The 18062-nt window shown below is 49.4% G+C and overlaps 1 protein-coding gene across 4 annotated transcripts in view; it reads left to right on the top strand.

The window, feature by feature from the left end:
• Positions 1–835: 835 nt before the first annotated feature.
• The window catches only part of TMOD1 (tropomodulin 1), a 92281-nt gene continuing 75054 nt past the window's right edge, over positions 836–18062 (top strand). For all 4 annotated transcript variants that reach the window (XM_045373498.3, XM_045373499.3, XM_074017029.1 and 1 more), the window contains exon 1: positions 836–987. The gene's annotated coding sequence lies outside the window, so the exon portion shown is untranslated. The remainder of the gene's footprint in view (positions 988–18062) is intronic.

Genomic DNA, 18062 nt, shown 5'->3' with positions numbered 1-18062 from the left:
CAAAATTTGGTTAATGAGTGTTTCTCATTAATAATCTATACATCAGGATTAAGAGCTGATTTTATTAAGGTCTATCCTACCAAAAGTTCTCCCATAATAATCCAAAATAAGACGTTTTCCTATTTCTTTATAAATTCCTTTGCATGAGCCCTTTGTTTATTAAAACACTTAAAATTGTGTTTGGGATAAACCACCTAAAGTGGTTTGTTCTGGGAAAAAAAAAAAGCTTTTAAGAACGTAGGTCTTTTTGTTGTGGTCATTTTGTTGTGGTCATTTAAAATCAGTATTTTAGACACTCCACTCGCTCTCAGTGTAGAGAGAATGCATTCGATTGCGTGTTGGAACTACGTGTTGACAAAACGATCGCTGTTAAAGCTTGCGGCTCAGAGCCCACCTGGCCGCGCTGCTGGGAGACTGAGGGAGCGGCGCTTCAATCAGAGGTGAAGATGCAGCGGCCGCTTAGCTGGCATTGGTCCATCACTTTTGGGGACTTCAGATTCTCGAAATCTAAATTCTGGACCCCACAGGAATGCAAATCTGCCCACCTTTTCCCACAAAACTCTACCGTTGTTCAAACTCTTCCTGGTACCAGCGGGGAAGCGCAGACCCAGGCAGGGGCCCGCGCTAGCTCGGCTGCAGCCCGACTCCCCGGCGCTCCCCTCCCAGGGCCGCTTCCCGACGGGGAGGTGCGCTGCGCCCCGGCGCCCCCGAGTGGAGGGGGAGGGAAGGAGGGAACCGGCGGCGGGCGGGGCGGGGCGCGGTGACAGCGCGAGCCGGGCCCGCCCCTGGCTCCCACCCCCGGAGCCCACAGCGCCCGCCCGCCCGCGGCCGCCGGGGAGCTTGTCCAGCCCCGCGCTGCGCTCGCCCGCCCGCTGCCCGCCGGAGCACTGCGGCCGCCGCTCGCGTCCATCTGCCCGCTGCCCGCGCCGGTCCCGCCGCCCGCCGCCCGCGCCCGCGCCCGCGCCGGCCCAGCCGCTCTGCGTCCGGGTAAGCCCCCACCCCGCCTGGGGTCCCCCTCGCGCTCGCGGGGCTCCCTGCCCCCGCTCCGGGGCCTCAGCCATATCTGGGCAAAATATTCAGCTGTCGCCGCCGCCGCCAAGAGGGACTGAGCGTGGCTCCCTCTATAAATAGCTGCCGCCTCGGGTTGCCTCTGGGGCTGGGGAGCCCGGGTCTCGGGGTCCCGAGCCCAGCGCTAGCGACCCCGCCTCCCCGAGCTCGCAGTCCTGGCCAGGGCGCCCTCCGCTCTGGACCTCCGCACCGCGTCTGTGAAGGCGAGAAAGACCCAGGGTTCTGGAGGAGCGGTGCCCCGGGCTGGGGTCCTGGCGGAGGGGCGCCCCCGCCGCCCGCAGGACTCCAGCGCGGCGGGGCTCTGCGCCCGCGGGGCGCTCTGCTGGGTACAGGTGCCAGCCGAAGCCGGGCTCGGGGGCGCGGCCTCTTCTCCGCCTGCAAGAGTCTGGGGGTGGGAATGGGGGCGTAAGGGCTCGACTGGATGTGGAGCCCAGGTTCGCACTTAGAGTGTTTGGGGCAGGAGAAGTTTCCCAAACTGCGGGAGACAAGGTTTAAAGCACCACGACACGCGCTACGCGGCCAAGTGGAGCTCGAAAGAGCTTGAAGGCGGGAGCCCCAGGTTGTCGCCGGCTCTTGGCATCGCCTTGGCAATCCCCCTCTTGTTTCGGGATCTTGGTTTCCCATTTGTAGGGGCGAGGTTTGGTAGCCGTGATGAAGCTGGGATCCCGGGCCTTGAGAGCTGCCGGGCGCTCTTGACCGCCTGCGCTCCCCCCACCTGTTCACCCGCTCCGGCCTGGGACGCTGGGGTCCCAACCGCACACATCCAGAGAGGCTGCAGAAATCGGAGACTAGCTGCCCCAGACTCGATCCCGGGACCCACTAAGGCCGTTGGATATCCTAAGCCGTACAATCCTAGGAAGGGCACTTTTGGAGTGCCTATGAGCATCTCTCTGCTGCGTAGCCGCCATTGCCTTGGCAAAGCAGCCTGTGAGCCACACAGCTTCAGATGCGATGAGCTGGGCAGGGGTAGGTGTTCCAGTCCAGCCGCTCCCTGGCCACAGTTTCCCGGTCTATACCGCGCCTGTGATGCGTCCTCCAACCTGCGCAGCGCCGCCCCCTCCTACACCCTTCACCCACCGCTGCTATTACAGACCCTGTCTCCGGCCCTCGCCCTATGTCCTCAGACTCTCGGAGACCACCTGGCCCAAGCTCCTCCGTGTCTGAATCGCAGAACCAGACCCTGAACCCAGGTGCTGGGCCCTCAGCGTGAGAACCCTAGGACCCCCACCCCATCTTTCTTCCAGAGGTGACTGCCATTTTGTCCTCCGTGCAGGGCCGCAGAGCCCCCTGCTCAAGGTCACACAGGACCTGTCACGCCAGAAGGTCTGCAGTCTCCCAGCCTTTCCCATCTCTTTCTGAACCCTTCCCACTGCTCAGGCAGGTCCGGGAGCTCTGGCAGTGCCTGATCAATGCCCCCTCTTCTTGAATCTGCTGCTCTTCTGGACTTTACCTTGTCTGGACAATAGTGCCCTCATCCTGAGGTTTCCTTTTTGCTTCTACTTTACATTCTATTATATGTTTTTTTTCTAAAGCCATCTCAAAGACTTACAGATAAAGAATTAATGGGAAACGGAGCTAAATACTACAGTTTCCATCAGTTAGAGCCACACAACCAACAGGCAGAGTGAAAACAAGAACACTGTCACTTTGGTGTATTGTCTCTAATGAGCTAGTCTTACAAACCCGTGTTTTAGAAAGTCATTGGCCCTTGAGTTCCTCCCAGCCTAAGAGGAAAGCCAGTGTCCTCTAAAAATAGCCTCCGCCCCACCTTATCAGGGTCTCACACCTTCTCCCTCCTCCAGGGTAGGGCGTATTCTTGCAGCTCAGCAAAAACAGAAAACACAAAGTAGGTGTGGCAGCTCTGAGCACTGGGAGGTGGACTGGCCTGGAGGTTAGGATACCCGGCTTCAGCCCCAGTTCTGCCACCCACTCAGAGCAACCTTGAACAATGAGGGGGTGGACAAGATGGTCTCTAGTGGACCTGGAGTGGGGAGGGCTTGGAGTCCCCCCCGGAAGCCTTTCTAGCGTGACCCATCCTGTAAGGAGGAGCTGGGGAAGGAGTGAGAGAGACTGGCTTTCCCAAGTGCCAAGGGAGGACTGAGGTGGGCAGTGTCACTTGCTGTGAAGAGACAGGAGTGGGGGATGAGGACTGGGAAAGGACCATCAGGATTGGCAGGGATCATGAGTGACTTTGACCAGGGCATTGCAGCAGGCTCAGAAAACGGGATCTGCCAGTGACCCAGCCTGTCTGAGCCTGTTTCCTCCTCTATACGATGGAGATAACAGTAGCCCCATTTCACAGGGGCTGCTTGTGGGAATTAAGTGAGATGATTCAGGGTAAGTCCTCAGCCCAGAGCCTGATATTGCAATGATATAATTAGCTGTGGTGAGGGGCAAAGGCAGGAGCTAACGGGAGCTGAAGAAGTTCTCCACTTCTTCAGGCTGTAGGCTGAAGAAGGCTCTCCACAGAGCCTGCAACTCTTTCTAAAAGCTTGGACCAGACAGGAAGGGAGAGGCAAGGTAGCAGGAACTGAGGACAAGGGACAGAAGGGAGGCAGGCATTCTAGGATAAAAAGTATGGCAAGAAGTGAGAAGAACCCAGTAGAGAGGAGAGAGTTAAAGGAGAATCTAAAAGGTGTGCCCATAATGAGGATTGGGGACCTTCCGTAGTGACTTGCAGAATGTCACAGACTCTGCAGGTGGCCTTCATCCCCTGGAATGAGCAAAAAAAGGTAAAATGAAGGAGATCCTGGCTCAGACCCATGTGTCTCTGGCAGACCAGTATCTGCGATGGAGGATGGTGATGGGTCGTGAAGGGTGTTTTGACCCTGCTCATGGGCTTCATGACCTTGGCTTACTTATTTCTGAAATGACATCATCTATCGATGACTCCTGCTGAGCCCAGTCGTAATGGCCTTTTCCAGTCAATGTTTTGAGTTTTGAGTCTTACTAATGGACCAGCCAGGCTGCCAACATTTCTAAAGAGGCCAGTTCACTTTTCCCTCAAAGCCAGAACACCAGATACATCAATTATTGGGCTGCTAGGAGCCATTATCAGTTTAAAACCACAGGCCTCTTTCTATGGAAAAGCATGAACCAGACAGCACAATTCCAGGGCCATTTCCTCTCTTTTGTTTTGTTTTGTAAAATCTTCCTTTGGCTAATCATGATAGAACCTGATTCTCTTTGCTCTTAATGACAATGAGAGAATGAGCTCATTGGAGTCAATTTAGGACACGGTCTGGGAGGTTTTCTTTCGTGTTAGGTGGTGTTGGGTCTTTATCTGATCTGAAAAACTAAACAAACTCAAGCATGCCTTTTGTTTCTCCTTCTCTTCTGTCCTTTTGGTTTTCCTTCGGAGAAAAAAAATGATTTGTGAAAGGGTTGGACATTACCATCTGTGAGGAGGAAAGAGGGAGGGAGAGGGAGACAAGGGCTTTCGTCCATCCATCCATGTCCATCCCTGTCTCAGTTCATGTTCTCAGGGGCCCCAGCCTCAGGCCCCACTCACTCTGGGGCTTCAAGGGTGGTGACCCCAGGGCCCTTTCTAGCGATGATTCTGGAGGGTGATGAGTTGTGACCACTCCATTGTTGCTCTCCATGCCCAAAGGAATGAAGGAAAGCAGAACTGCCTCTTGGCATCCTTCAACCTCCTTCATAGACTCATCGCTGCTGCCCATCCCTTTGCTATTGGTGCCTTGGTGCCACTCCTACCCCTATTCTCTTTCCACCGCACACTCTCTCACAGTCTCATTCACTCCCACAACTCCAATCACCTCACAACTCCCTAATTCTTGCATCAAGCTGGACTTTGCTCCTCATCTACAGACATCTCTGCCTCCTGATTCCTTTCTCTTCACCACCCCATTCATGTGCCCACCAAGTCCTGTCAATGCTACCTTCCTTAATTTCTGTTACTTCCGTTTCTGTCGCCACATCCACTATCCCAGTTAGGACTTCATCTCTCCCGTAAGCTGCTCTCAGAGCCTCTTAAAGGTATTTCTGCCTCAAGTCATTAATTGTCTCTTCCATGCTGCTCTTAAAGATCTTCACTTGCGTCAATTCTCTCCCTTCAGGAACTCCCCATTTCCTAAGGGATAAAGACCAGATTCCTTAGCCTCTAAGACCAGGCCTCAAGCTACTACTCCAAAATCGTCTCTAGGCACTCCTCCAAATTCTCTTTACCTTCTGGTCATGGCAAAAGCATGCTGTGCCTTCATGCCCCCCTGCCTTTCCCCAACTGTTCTTTCAGCCTGCAGCACTGTTCTCCCTCTTCTCAGCCTGTGAACTTGTAATCACCCTTAAAAGCAAAGTTCTTCATTGACTTACCTGTACCCCTATAGCCCCCTGTGCCAACTTAGAGCACCAGCCAGAGTGTGTTCTAAATGGAATCACCCGGTGATGTATCTCTGTCTCTGGCTAGACTAAAAGCTCCCTGAGGACGAAGTTTCTGGCTCATTTATTTCTGCTTCCCCATGTGCAGCTTAGAGCTTAATGTTTGACATAGTAGAGGCACTTCAGGTTTTAATAAATGGCTGACCACCGAATGAATGAATGAATGAATGAATGAATGAATGAATGAAATGAATGAAGGCTCTGTGATAACCGTGACAGTCACACAACACCAACCAGCATTTACAGCATGTTCTCCTACCCGACCAAATCACCAGCTCTGTGAGGGCGAGACCACACCTACTCTGCTCCCCACTGCCAGCTCCCCAGCTCCTATCAGCTCCATCACGATAAGTAGCTAGTGTGTGAATCCATGAGCTCATTTGCGATTCACAGTAACCCCATGAGGCAGGAACAGCAAGTGTTGTTACCTACCTTTTGTAATAAGACAGTGCACCCTAGTAGGAATTGTCCCAGGTCATCCAATTGTCCCAGGTCATCCAATTCCAGCAAACTGAAGTGCTCTCCAGGGTTTGCCAAACTTGAGAAATGAGTCTTCTTGTTTTATATCCGTGCTTCTCTAACTTTAATGTGCATTAGAATCACTTGGGATCTTTTCAGAAATGCAGATTCTGGTTCAATAGGTATGAGATGGGGCTTGAGATTCTGAGTTTCTAAAAAGCTCTTTGTTTCCAATAAATTCTAACAAGTTGATTACAAAATAAGCGTAATAATTCCTAATAAGCTCTAATAAACATCTAATAAGGTAGTGTTGATTAGTATCTACAAACCACCACAATTTGAACAACAAGGTGCGTGCTAGTTGCCACAAAGCTTCCTCCTGGCCATTGCATTAAGATAGTGGCTTTTTAAATCTATGAATGAATTCGTCTGTGCCCTGGATCAAAATCAAGGGCTCTTTCTGGTCAGCAAACTTCTTGCAAGTTTGAATCTATGAGCACCGGATGGGTGCCTGGCTAGTGCTGGAGTGGAAACCTGAGACACCTGAGACCCTAAGACATCAAAACCACTCAGAGGTGTGCAAAGTGAAGGTAAGAGAGTGGGAGACGTGGGACAGACTTCCTCCATGCAAACCAAGAGAGATTTAAAAATTCAGGATGGATAGCAACATTGCACGCATTTGCTTATTATGGTTTTACATTGTATTCCACTTACAGCATTAAAAAGGCTTGAGATGGCTTAAAAATAAACTACATGACCAATGTAACTAGTAAGAGCAGAAATTCTGAAAAGACAGGGCAGAAACCCTGAAGATTAAGCACACGAAACTCCCGGAGAATCTGATTAGAGCTTACGAATTCTTGCGCCACAAAAATGAATATATTCGTATACACAACCATTTGCACATCATTTCAGTGGGTGTGTGATTGCCCTGAAGCCTATTCAAAAGTCCAGGTTAAGAACACCCGATACAGAGAATAAAGAGAGAAAATGATGCCAGTGCCCTGGCTGAAGATGACAACTGTATTTGGATACTCAAATCGGCTCTAAGATGGCTCATGGCAGCCAAGGGGAAAGGGGGCACAAGAGGAATGGGAGGACTCTTGGTGTCTGATTGTAGAAGGAAGAACATCAATCAGTCTTTCAGGAGAGGGAACTATTTTCTTAGCCCTAGTCCTCAGTATATTGTCAAGACAGGCCACTAGACAGAGGGTATAGTGGTTAGGACGGACTCTGGATCAGTCTGCACAAGGCCAGGGAACCCAGGAGCAGTGAAAGGCAGACTCAAATCCTTCATTAGGCCTTTGGGGGGCCTTAAATAGCAATTGACACATAATGAGACACAATCTATCTTCCTGATTCTCACACACACACACACACACACACACACACACACACACACACACACGGACTCTGGAGACCACCTCGCTGGATTCAAATCTAAGGTATGCTAGTTACTGGCTCTGTAATCTCAGGTAAATTTTAATATTTCTTTTCTTTTTTTTTTTTTTTTTTTTTGAGACAGAGTCTTGCTCTGTCGCCTAGGCTGGTGTGCAGTGGGGCAATCTCAGCTCACTGCAACCTCCGCCTCCCAGGTTCAAGCAATTCTTCTGTCTCAGCCTACCAAATAGCTGGGACTACAGGAGCATGCCACCACACCTGGCAAATTTTTGTATTTTTTTTGTAGAGATGGGGTTTTGCCATGTTGGTCAGGCTGGTCTCGAACTCCTGACGTCAGGTGATCCACCCACCTCAGCCTCCCACAGTGCTGGAATTACAGGCACGAGCCACCACACCCAGCCAACTTTTAACATTTCTGTGCCTAGTGTCCCTATCTATAAAGTGGGGTTGTTGTGGGGATGAAATTAGTTCTTACACGTAAAATGCTTAGGACAGTGCCTGGGACATTAGGTAAGTGTGAGCTGTTATATTATGGGAAGGCGGCAGCATGGAGTACTGGTAATGAGTACTGATTGCCTGCCTGGATTCAAATCCTGGCTCTACCACTTGTTAGCTTTGTGACTTTGGTCAGTGTACTTACTGGGTTAAACAGGGTCCCCCCAAAAGTCATGCTCATCTAGCAACCCAGAATGTGACCTTATCTGGACATACAGTCTTTATAAATGTAATTAATGAAGTTAAAATGAGGTCATACTGGATTAGGGTAGGTCCTAACTACCCTATGACTGGTGTCTTAAGAAGAAGAGTGGACACACGCCACTAAAAAGGCTTGAGATGGCTTAAAATCAACCTATATAGGCAGTATAACTAGTAAGAACAGATGATGATGGAGTCAGAGATGGGAGTGATGTGGCTGCAAACCAAGGAATGTCAGGGATGGCCAGCAGACACCAGAAGGTAGGAATGACGTATTGAACGGATTCCCTGTCAGAGCCTCCAGAAGGTATCAACCTGCTGACACCTCAGTTTTGGACTTCTGGTCCTCTGAACTGAGACAGAGTAAATCTCTGTTGTTTTAAGCCATCCAGTTTGTGGTCATTTATTATGGCAGCCCTATAAAACTAACATAGTCTGCACTTCAGTTTCTTCATCTGTAGAATGGGGATAATAAAAGTATCTGCTTCACAATTATTAAGATTGCATGAAATAATCCATGTGAAGAGCTTAGCATTGTGGCTGGTATGCAGTAAGAACAAAGCAAAGCTTGCTATTATAAGGTACAGTGACAAGTGGCCTACAGTAGTCTCAAGGATGGTGTTAATAGCAGTCTGTTATATGTCTCTAATTTATTTACTCAATGCCTTGTTGAATTTTTATGCCATTTCCAGGTTTTGGGGGTTTGGGTTTTTTTTTTGCTAATAGTTTTGTTGTGTTTTGTTTTGTTTAGACAAGGTCTCACTCTATCACCCAGGCTGGAGTGCAGTGGCTCACTGCAACCTCCACCTTCTGGGCTCAAGTGGTCCTCCCCGCAACCCCAGAAGCTGGGACCACAGATGCATGCCACCATGCGTGGCTAATTTTTTGTATTTTTAGGGGAGATGGGGTTTCCCCATGTTGCCCAGGCTGGTCTCAAACTGAAAAAGGATATAATAATATAACTTCTCTTCTGTGTGAGGACACTGGTCTCCCCACATCTTGTCAACACTGGGAATTCTTAGACTTTTAAATCTCTGTCAATCTGCTAGAACTGATATCTCATTCCACAATTTACTTTTTGATAATTAAACATGAGTTTTGTTATTATTTGTATGTGTATTCGCCATTAATATTTCATTTTGTGTGAATTGTCCATTCCTTTCGTCTTCCCACATTTTCTGGCCTGTTCTGTTTTTTTTTATTGGAGGAATTCTTTGTCTATTAAACAAATCAGCCTTTTGTTTAATATGAAGCAGATATATTTTCCCCCAGTTAGCCATTTGCTTTTAGGTATTGTTCATATTAATTTTCATATTAGTTTTTCAGAAAATACAAAAACATGTTTCATAAAGCTCTGCCTTACATTAACGCCTGCTATGAGGCAACGTGATGAAGTTCATGTTTGTAAAATGGAGAATGAGGATAGGAATGAATTCCACAAGCTTTTCTACAAGTTAGCTTTCTTTTTTTTTTTGACACTGAGTCTCACTCTGTCACCCAGGCTAGAGTGTGGTGACACGATCTCAGCTCACTGCAACCTCCACCTCCCAGGTTCAAGCGATTCTTTTGCCTCGGCCTCCCGAGTAGCTGGAATTACAGGTGCCCACCATCACGCCTGGCTAATTTTTGTATTTTTAGTAGAGACGGGGTTTCACCATGTTGGCCGGGCTGGTCTCGAACTCCTGACCTCAGGGGATCCGCCCATCTCAACCTCCCAAAGTGCTGGGATTACAGGCGTGACCACCACACCCAGCCTGCAGGTTAACTTTTATTCTACCAGTGCTTTTGACTTATGGCTGTCAAAGCTATTAATAATGCTAGGCATTTATCCATTCATTCATTCAATGAATATGTCTTCAGCGCTGGACAGGTGCAGGGCTTTGTGAAGGACCATGGGAGACAGAGATGTCTGTCCTCAAGTAGCTTTTAGTCTTGTGGGAGTAAGGTAATGCAATAACTTCCAGAGAACTCTGATGGCCTCTCTTGTTTGTATTACAGTCTTTGGCTTCCTAGAACTCTCTTCTGCTGGTGTGGAGGAAAATGAAATGGAAGGGGCAGACCATGGGGAGAGCTAAGTGTGGCCTGAACCAGAAAAGTTGCAGAGATGGGGGAGGAGTGGAGTGCAGCATGGTTTGAGGGCAGGTGGGCAGGCCAGCTGAGACAGGGAGATGTCTTCAGACTCTTTTCCTGGAACCCTGTTGCTTACAAATGATTGCTGTGGTGACTCAGACATCGTGATGACCCCAAGAGATGCAAAATGAAAATGCGCACACGCGCACGCACGCGCACACACACACACACACATGCACAGGCTTTTCCAATTTAAACCACTTGACAACTTTAATGTTTAGAGCATCGAGCATGGCTCATTGTGTTCTGGGATGAAGCTCATAGCAACTGCAGAAAGTGATGGAGTCAAACACTATGTTTAGCGTGTTTGTTTTTTTAGAAGGTACTTTCCCATATGACTAAGAGAATGAAATCAGCCAGGGAAAATAACTGCAAATGAACCAGAAAACAAGCCTGTTAACAATAGCTGGTCTCTAAGTCCCCATCCTCCTCCATTCCGGGGCTCCACACACATCTGTCATAATAGAACTAGGCCTTAAAGGGCCTTAAATCCTATATTGTCAACTCCCCAACAACTCCCATCAATTAAGACATCAACCCTCTCTGGAAGACCTCATCCAGGGCTCTGCCATCGCTGCTCACAGCCTATAGAGACAGGTGCTCACTACTTCCTGGCTTAGCCCAGTGTACCCTTGGGCAGTTTTTGTTTGTTTGTTTGCTTGTTTGTTTGTTTTTTAAGTCTGTCTTTCACCCAGGCTGGAGTGCAGTCATGCAGACAGGACTCACTGCAGCCTCTTTCTCCTGGGCTCAAGCAATCCTCTCACTTCAGCCTCCTGAGTAGCTGGGACTACAGGAGTGCGCCAACACACCTAGCTAATTTTTGAATTGTTTGTAGAGACAAAGTCTCACCATGTTGCCCAGGCTGGTTTCAAACTCCTGGCCTCAAGCGATCTGCCTGCCTCTGCCTCCCAAAGTGCTGGGATTACTGGTGTGAGTCACTGTGCCCAGCCAGCCCTCGGGCGTTTTTATTGTTAGAAAGTTCCTTGTACTGATCAGAAATCTACCTCCTGGTAATTTCAATAAATCTATGTCTTCTGCCCTCTGGGGAGCCACAGACCTCTTCTGTTCCCTTTTCCCCAGGTGAGCCCAGTAGAGGTTTGGAGAGTGTGACCATGTTCCTCCTGGTCCTTCAACTGTTCTTCATATGACACCTTGTTCACCTTCTCTGGACTCAGCACCACTCAAGAGAGAAGGCTCAATTCACAGCAGAGGTCATCCCCATGTCCAGAAAGCATATGAAACGTGCTCAGCATCATTAGTCATCAGGGAAATGCACAATGAGTTCCCACTCGCTACCCACCAGAATGGCTAACAGGAAGGTGCTGACAGTACCAAGTGTTGACAAGGTTGTGGAGCAGCTGGAATGCTCACGCAATGTTGGTAGAAATGTAAAAGTGTAAAATTACTTTGGAAAACTGACAATATCTACTGAAACTGAACGTATGCCTACTCTATGACCTAGCAATTCCACTCCTGGGTACACACCCAAAAGAAGGAAGTGCTTATTTCTACCAAAAGACATATTCATAGCACTGTTTGTAATTACTCAATACTGGAAATAACCTAAATGACCATTAAAAGTAAAGCAAATAAGATAATGATGGTATATTTCAGGTAATGAGAAAGAACAAACTGTTCCTACACACAATAGCACAGGTGAATCTCACAGATACAATGTTGAATTACAGAAACCACGCACACACACACACACACACACAAACACATCCACTATACATTTCCATACAATGTTCAAAAAGCCAAAACAAATATACAGTCTTAAGGTCAGGATAGTACTATAAATATATTATTTTATATATATTATAGTTACTTTTGAGGGAGATAGACTAGGAGGGAGTTTAAGAAAGTTTTCTTGGGGGCTGGAAAGGTTTAGTATCTTCATTTGAGTGTCTCCATAGGTACAGAAATGTGGGAAAGTCACATGGGTTGTCTACTTAAGCCTTGCACACTTGACTGTATATAGCCAGTGTCTTGTTTGAAAAAATTATTACCACCCGCCCCCCACAAAACAGTGTGGCCCAGAGTTGAGAGCTCCAGCGCAAAGCCAAGCAAGACTGTCATTGCCCTTACTTTGGCACTACACTTTTATTGCAACAGCTGAAGTCTCACCATGGCTTTGGGGATGAACACCTCGAACTGTTGATTTATGCTGGGTCTACAGTCACCGGAGAGCCCCACATCTTTCTCATGGCTGCTCAGCCACATCCATTCAACCCGTGCTTGCAGGCTGCAGGCTGGGTCTGAAGGAAGGTGAAGGAAACTGGTTATCAAGCTGTATCATCCTTTCTCTCATGTCCCCTTTACAGTGCCCCTTGGGAGAACATTCAGTCCGTGTCCTGCTCTCACTTTGCAGAAGAAACCCCGAATCTCAGAGGCACAAAGTGGTATGCCTGAGGCTGCCCGGTCAGCTAGAGCCAGGGGCAAGGATTTCAGCCCAGGTTTGCATGACCCCTAGTTCAAGCTCTCATCTTTAACCAGGCTGACCCAAGGTGAGGTCTCACCTGTAAAGGGAACTAAGGGCCCAGGGCATCCATTCTGCTCCAAGGGTGGTGGATGAAGAGATGATGGGTGTGACATTATCCCAGGAATCTCTGTGTGAGTCTTATCTCCCCATGTTAATTATAAGCGCCTGAGAGCTAGGACCTCTTATTAATTTCTGTCTCTCCCAAAAAGACCCAGCATGCCCTCCCCATAGTGGGTGTCCAGTAAATCCTCACCCAGTGAATTAGGTTGTAGAAACTGAAATCCAGAGAAGCACAGCAATTTGCTCAAGGTCATATGGCAGGTCTTCAACTAAAGTCAGGACTTGTAACCAGGCCCCCTGACTTCTATGGCAATGCTCCTTCTGCCATTGCATAGGGGCCCTAGTGTCCTCTAGACCCCGGGACTAGAAATTTCAATGGATTGGAAGACACTAGGGAGGAAAAGGACCATCATATGTGAGCCAAGGCTGAGTCTGGCCCTGGGGCCTTCAGAGTGTGTGCCCTGGGGCTAAGGCTGGAAACAGGTTATACACCTGTGCAGGTGCACAGAGCCCTGCTTTCAGAGGGACCCTGTGCTTAGTGGAATGTTCTGCAGTCACTGTCTTGAATTTTTTTTTTTTTTTTTTTTGGAGACAGAGTCTCACTCTGTTGTCCAAGCCGGAGCACAGCGGCGCGATCTCGACTCACAGCAACCTCTGTCTCCCAGGTTCAAGTGATTCTCCTGCCTCAGCCTCCCGAGTAGCTTGGATAACAGGTGCCTGCCACCACACCTGGCTAATGGCTTTTTGTTGTTGTTGTTGTTGTTTGTTTGGGTTTTTTTTGTATTTTTAGTAGAGACATGGTTTCACTATTTGGTCAGGCTAGTCTCAAACTCTTGACCTCAAGTGATCTGTCTGCCTTGGCCTCCTAAAGTGTTGGGATTACAGGCGTGAGCCACCGCACCCGGCCGAAATTCTTAATAATTTTATATTTGAATTTATATATATATATATATATTTTTTTTTTTTTTTTTTTTTTTTTTTTGAGACGGAGTCTCACGCTGTTGCCCAGGCTGGAGTGCAGTGGCGCGATCTCGGCTCACTGCAAGCTCCGCCTCCCGGGTTCCCGCCATTCTCCTGCCTCAGCCTCCTGAGTAGCTGGGACTACAGGCGCCCGCCACCGCGCCCGGCTAATTTTTTGTATTTTTAGTAGAGATGGGGTTTCACTGCGGTCTCGATCTCCTGACCTTGTGATCCGCCCGCCTCGGCCTCCCAAAGTGCTGGGATTACAGGCTTGAGCCACCGCGCCCGGCTGAATTTATATTTTTAAGTGAAATTCCAATGGAGTATGTGCCAGGGCTCAGAACCTCAGCTTGCATGAGGTCCCACCTCTTGCTGCCTCACTGCTTCCTGGAGATGGGTTCTTGGACTAGAGCTCCCTTGCCCCTGGCACCCTCTGGTTCCATTCAGCCTCCCCCTTCCCACTCCTGCTGGGCTACCAGTGAGGCCCCCTGGTGTATTCAGCTGGAAACTCTGCAGGGCAAGCCTTTCATCCACTGCTCATCCAGGTACCTAATGTCCTGGCACAGGCATTGTAATACCCTTGGGAATTGCCCATGGTATTGCAGCCTCTGTGCCAGGACATTAGGTAATCTGAATTAGAAGGGCACAAAAGGATTGCAGCAGCGGTTAGGACCAGGACACTCGCTGCCTGGATCGGGGCAGACAAGAAGATTGTGTTGGGCCAGTGGCCTGTGGGAAGGGGAAATGCCTGGCATGACTTCCTGGCCCTCCACCAGGGCAGATGTGTCAGTCCTGGGTGTGACAAGAGAGAGAAATTGGCAGCCAGTGGGCTTCTCGTGCAGTACATGGACACCTATGTGGATCACGGTATTAAATGGTAAATAAAAAACACCATGACAGTCTGGGCACCATGGTTCACACCTGTAATCCAGCACTTTGGGAGACTGAGGCAAGAGGATTGCCTGAGCCCAGGAGTTTGAAACCAGCCTGGTCAACATAGCGAGACTCTGTCTCTAGCAAAAGTTTGTAAACTAAACAAAAATGAAAAATAAAGAAATCACCATGCCAGATCAAGAGAGAGACCGTGGGAGAAAGGAAGAGCTTTATATTTTTATCCTTTTGTTTGTTTGTTTTGAGACAGGGTCTCACTCTATTATCCATGCTGGAGTGCAATGGCATGATCTTGGCTCACTGCAACACCTGCCTCCCAGGCTCAAGCAATCCTCCCACCTCAGCCTCCCAAGTAGCTGGGACTACAGGCACGCACCACCATGCCCAGATAATTTTTCTATCTTTTGTAGACACAGGGTTTTGCCATGTTGCCCAGGCTGTTCTCGAACTCCTGAGCTCAAGCAATCTGTCCACCTCAGCCTTCCAAAATGCTGGGATTACAGGCATGAGCCACCATGCTCAGCCTATTTTGGTACATTTAATGGCACTTTTTTCTTGCCTTTTGAGCAAAGGGTCCCACTGTTTTATTTTGCACTGGACCCAGCAAATTATGTAGCCAGTTCTGCCTGGGTGGATCTTTCAGCAAGGCAAGGTGAGAAGCTGAGGCTATTTTACACAGGGGATCCTTAGGGGAAGCGGGATGGTTTGGAATCAGGACATTGGTGACTGAGAGAGCTCAGCCCTCTCAGTTCAGCTCTCTCCCTCTCCCTGTTTCTCCTCGCTCTCTTCTATCTGGAACCCATCACAGGTGAGAACACGCCCCCAGGGGCATGAAACTGCAAGCATAAAAGTAGTTACATTTTTATGAGCTGCAAAGGTCTCTGCACACCGGAGGAGTAGTTATTGGCATAATTATTGCACCACCTTTTATGACCCTGATCTCAGCCTTAAAAACTAAGGAAGCTAAGCCCCCTCAAACTTCCATTACCATTTGTCTACTCCTTCCACACCTTACCCTACCCCTGCCCCAACCAATAGAGTGCTGGTTGACTTTCTTCCCCTGCCCGTCACTGGCCTGAGATAGGATTCAGTTTTCCACCCTTGCCCAGGGTGACAATTCAATTCGATCTGCAGTTACTTCGCCTTCACTCTGAGCCAAGCAGGGGCTGGGTGCTGAGATGTGCAGATGTCAGATGTGATCTTGGCCGTTGCCTGGCTCAGTCTAGGGACACAGAGAGATGTGGGAAGTCCTAGTCTCCTCCACTAGGCAGGGGCAGTGTTATTTCCTTAAAGCTTCCCACAGAGGTGTGGGAGGAGAGGGGGGCAGTATCCCAACCAGGGGTGCTGGGAGTCTGCGTGGAGGGGTGCGCCTTAAAGACATGCTCTCTATCCATCCATGGGAAGCAGCTAGAGCTTGGGAGTTGGAGCTTGGGAAGCAGTTGGAGTTTTCAGCTTGGGAGTAGCAGGAGGACTGATTTTCACCAAGATCATTTGGAGGCTGAGTTGAGTAAGGACAGGAAGGAGGGAGAACTGAGGCAGGGGACTGGTTTGGAGACCGCTGCACTCACTGAGATCATAAGAGGCAGTGCCGTGAGAAGGGAGAGGAGGGGCAGATCCAAGGATGTTAAAGAGACAGGATTCCAGTCACAAAGAGACAACACAGCGTGCGTCCCGTCATAGGTGGACCCCGGAGTAGTCCAATTCACACAGACAGAAAGGAGAATGTGGTTGCCAGGGGCTGGGGGAGGAGAGAAAGCGGAGTTAGTGTTTAATGGGGACAGAGTTTCAGTTTGAGAAAATGAAAAAGTTCAGGAGATGGATAGTAGTGACGGTTGCCCAACAACAGGAATGTACTTAATGCCGCAGAACTGTGCGACTAAAAATGGTTAAAATGGTAAATTTTATGTTATGTGTATTTTACCACAATTTGAAAAGCAACTATAACAACAAAAAGATAGTGGGCCTGTGGGGGTGGGGAGGAGAGGCTGGTGGCTCACATGTATAATCCCAGCACTTTGGGAGGCTGATCAGGGAGGATTGCTTGAGGCCAGGAGTTCAAGGCCAGCCTGGGCAACATAGCAAAACCTCATCTCCACAATTTTTTTTTTTTTTTTTAATTAGCTGGGCATGGTGATGCACACCTGTGGTCCCAGCTGCTCGAGAGGCTGAGGAGGGAGGATTGCTTGAGCCTGGGAGTTGGAGGCTGCAATGAGCTATGATTATATCACTACACTCCAGCCTGGCTGACGGAGCAAAAAAAAAAAAAGTTTAAAAAAGAGAAAGAGCCTTGTCAGGCGCAGGCCGGCCCTGAGCTGGGGAGCGGGCGTGGGAGTCTATGCTGACCCCAAGGTGACTGGCCTGGGTGACTGACAGGCAGAAGAGGAGTTGCAAACAAGGCCAGGGTAGGGTGGTGGTGCGGAAGCCGGACACACACGCAGGGTTGGGCATGTGGGGCCTGAGGACTCCAGGGAGAGGTATCCAGTGGGGAGCGGGGCTCAGGAAGGAGCCTGGGCTGGACAGACACCATCTGAGTGTCCTCGGCTTATCACACGTAGCAGGCCCCACATGGGAGAAGATGAGAACCAGCCAGGGAGAACGTGAGAAGAGGGCAGAGCCCAGAGAAACAGGTGGGCCAAGAATAACGCATCATCAAGGAGACCTGGGGGGAGTCAGAAAGGAAGCAGGGAGTCAGAAAGGAAGCAGGGAAACCAGGAGAGTTTCGCTGCAAGGAGTGGGAGCTCATTCAGGTCCCTTAGGACAGCGAGCAGGCATGGCCAGATGGGTGCGCCTGGACAGGCTCGTGGGAGGACCGGGGGCTCATGGGAAACAGGCTGAACCATACCATCCAGGCCTGGGGGAGGAGGGCCTGGATGCTGGTGGATCTCATGTGCTCTGTCTCTCACGGGCAGTACAAAGTCTCCCTCAGGACTCTGTTCCCCTGCCCAGTCTCATCCCTTATCGCCTCAGCTTCCACACGTCTGCTGTGGTTCCCCAAGCTTCCCTTCACCACAGCTGCCCCAACACCTGCCCCATCTTCTCCTCCTGTCCCAGTTCCATGCTATTACGGGTTGGATTGTGTCCCCAAAAAAGCTGTACCTGTGAATGTGATAAGGTCCTTAGGGAAGCCCTAATCCAATATGACTGCTGTCCTCAGAAAAAGGGGAAATTTGGACCCAGACATGTACTGAGGGTAGACATTGCGAAGGAAAAAACAGGGAAAGGAGCCTCTGCTGACCGAGGAACACCTGAGGCCGGCAGAGCAGCTGGGAACAGATTCACCTTCAGAGCGAGCCAGCCCTGCTGACTCTTGATTTCTGACTTCCGCCTCCAGAACCGAGAGCCAACACACCTCTGTTGTTTCTGTCACTTGGTTTGTGGGGCTTTGTTGGGGGCATCCCCAGGAAACAAATACAAATGCTAAGAAATGAACGAGCTTATTTGCCCAACTCCTCTCTTTGGGTTTTGGTTTTCTCTTTGTCTTGGGCCACCTAGGAACACTGTCACTGGCCTTCCAGTCAAC

This window comes from Macaca fascicularis, chromosome 15 (genome assembly GCF_037993035.2).
Source record: "Macaca fascicularis isolate 582-1 chromosome 15, T2T-MFA8v1.1".
In the NCBI taxonomy this organism is placed as follows: domain Eukaryota; kingdom Metazoa; phylum Chordata; class Mammalia; order Primates; family Cercopithecidae; genus Macaca; species Macaca fascicularis.
Note: the sequence above shows the minus strand (reverse complement) of the source record. Positions and strands in the feature narration are given on the sequence as shown.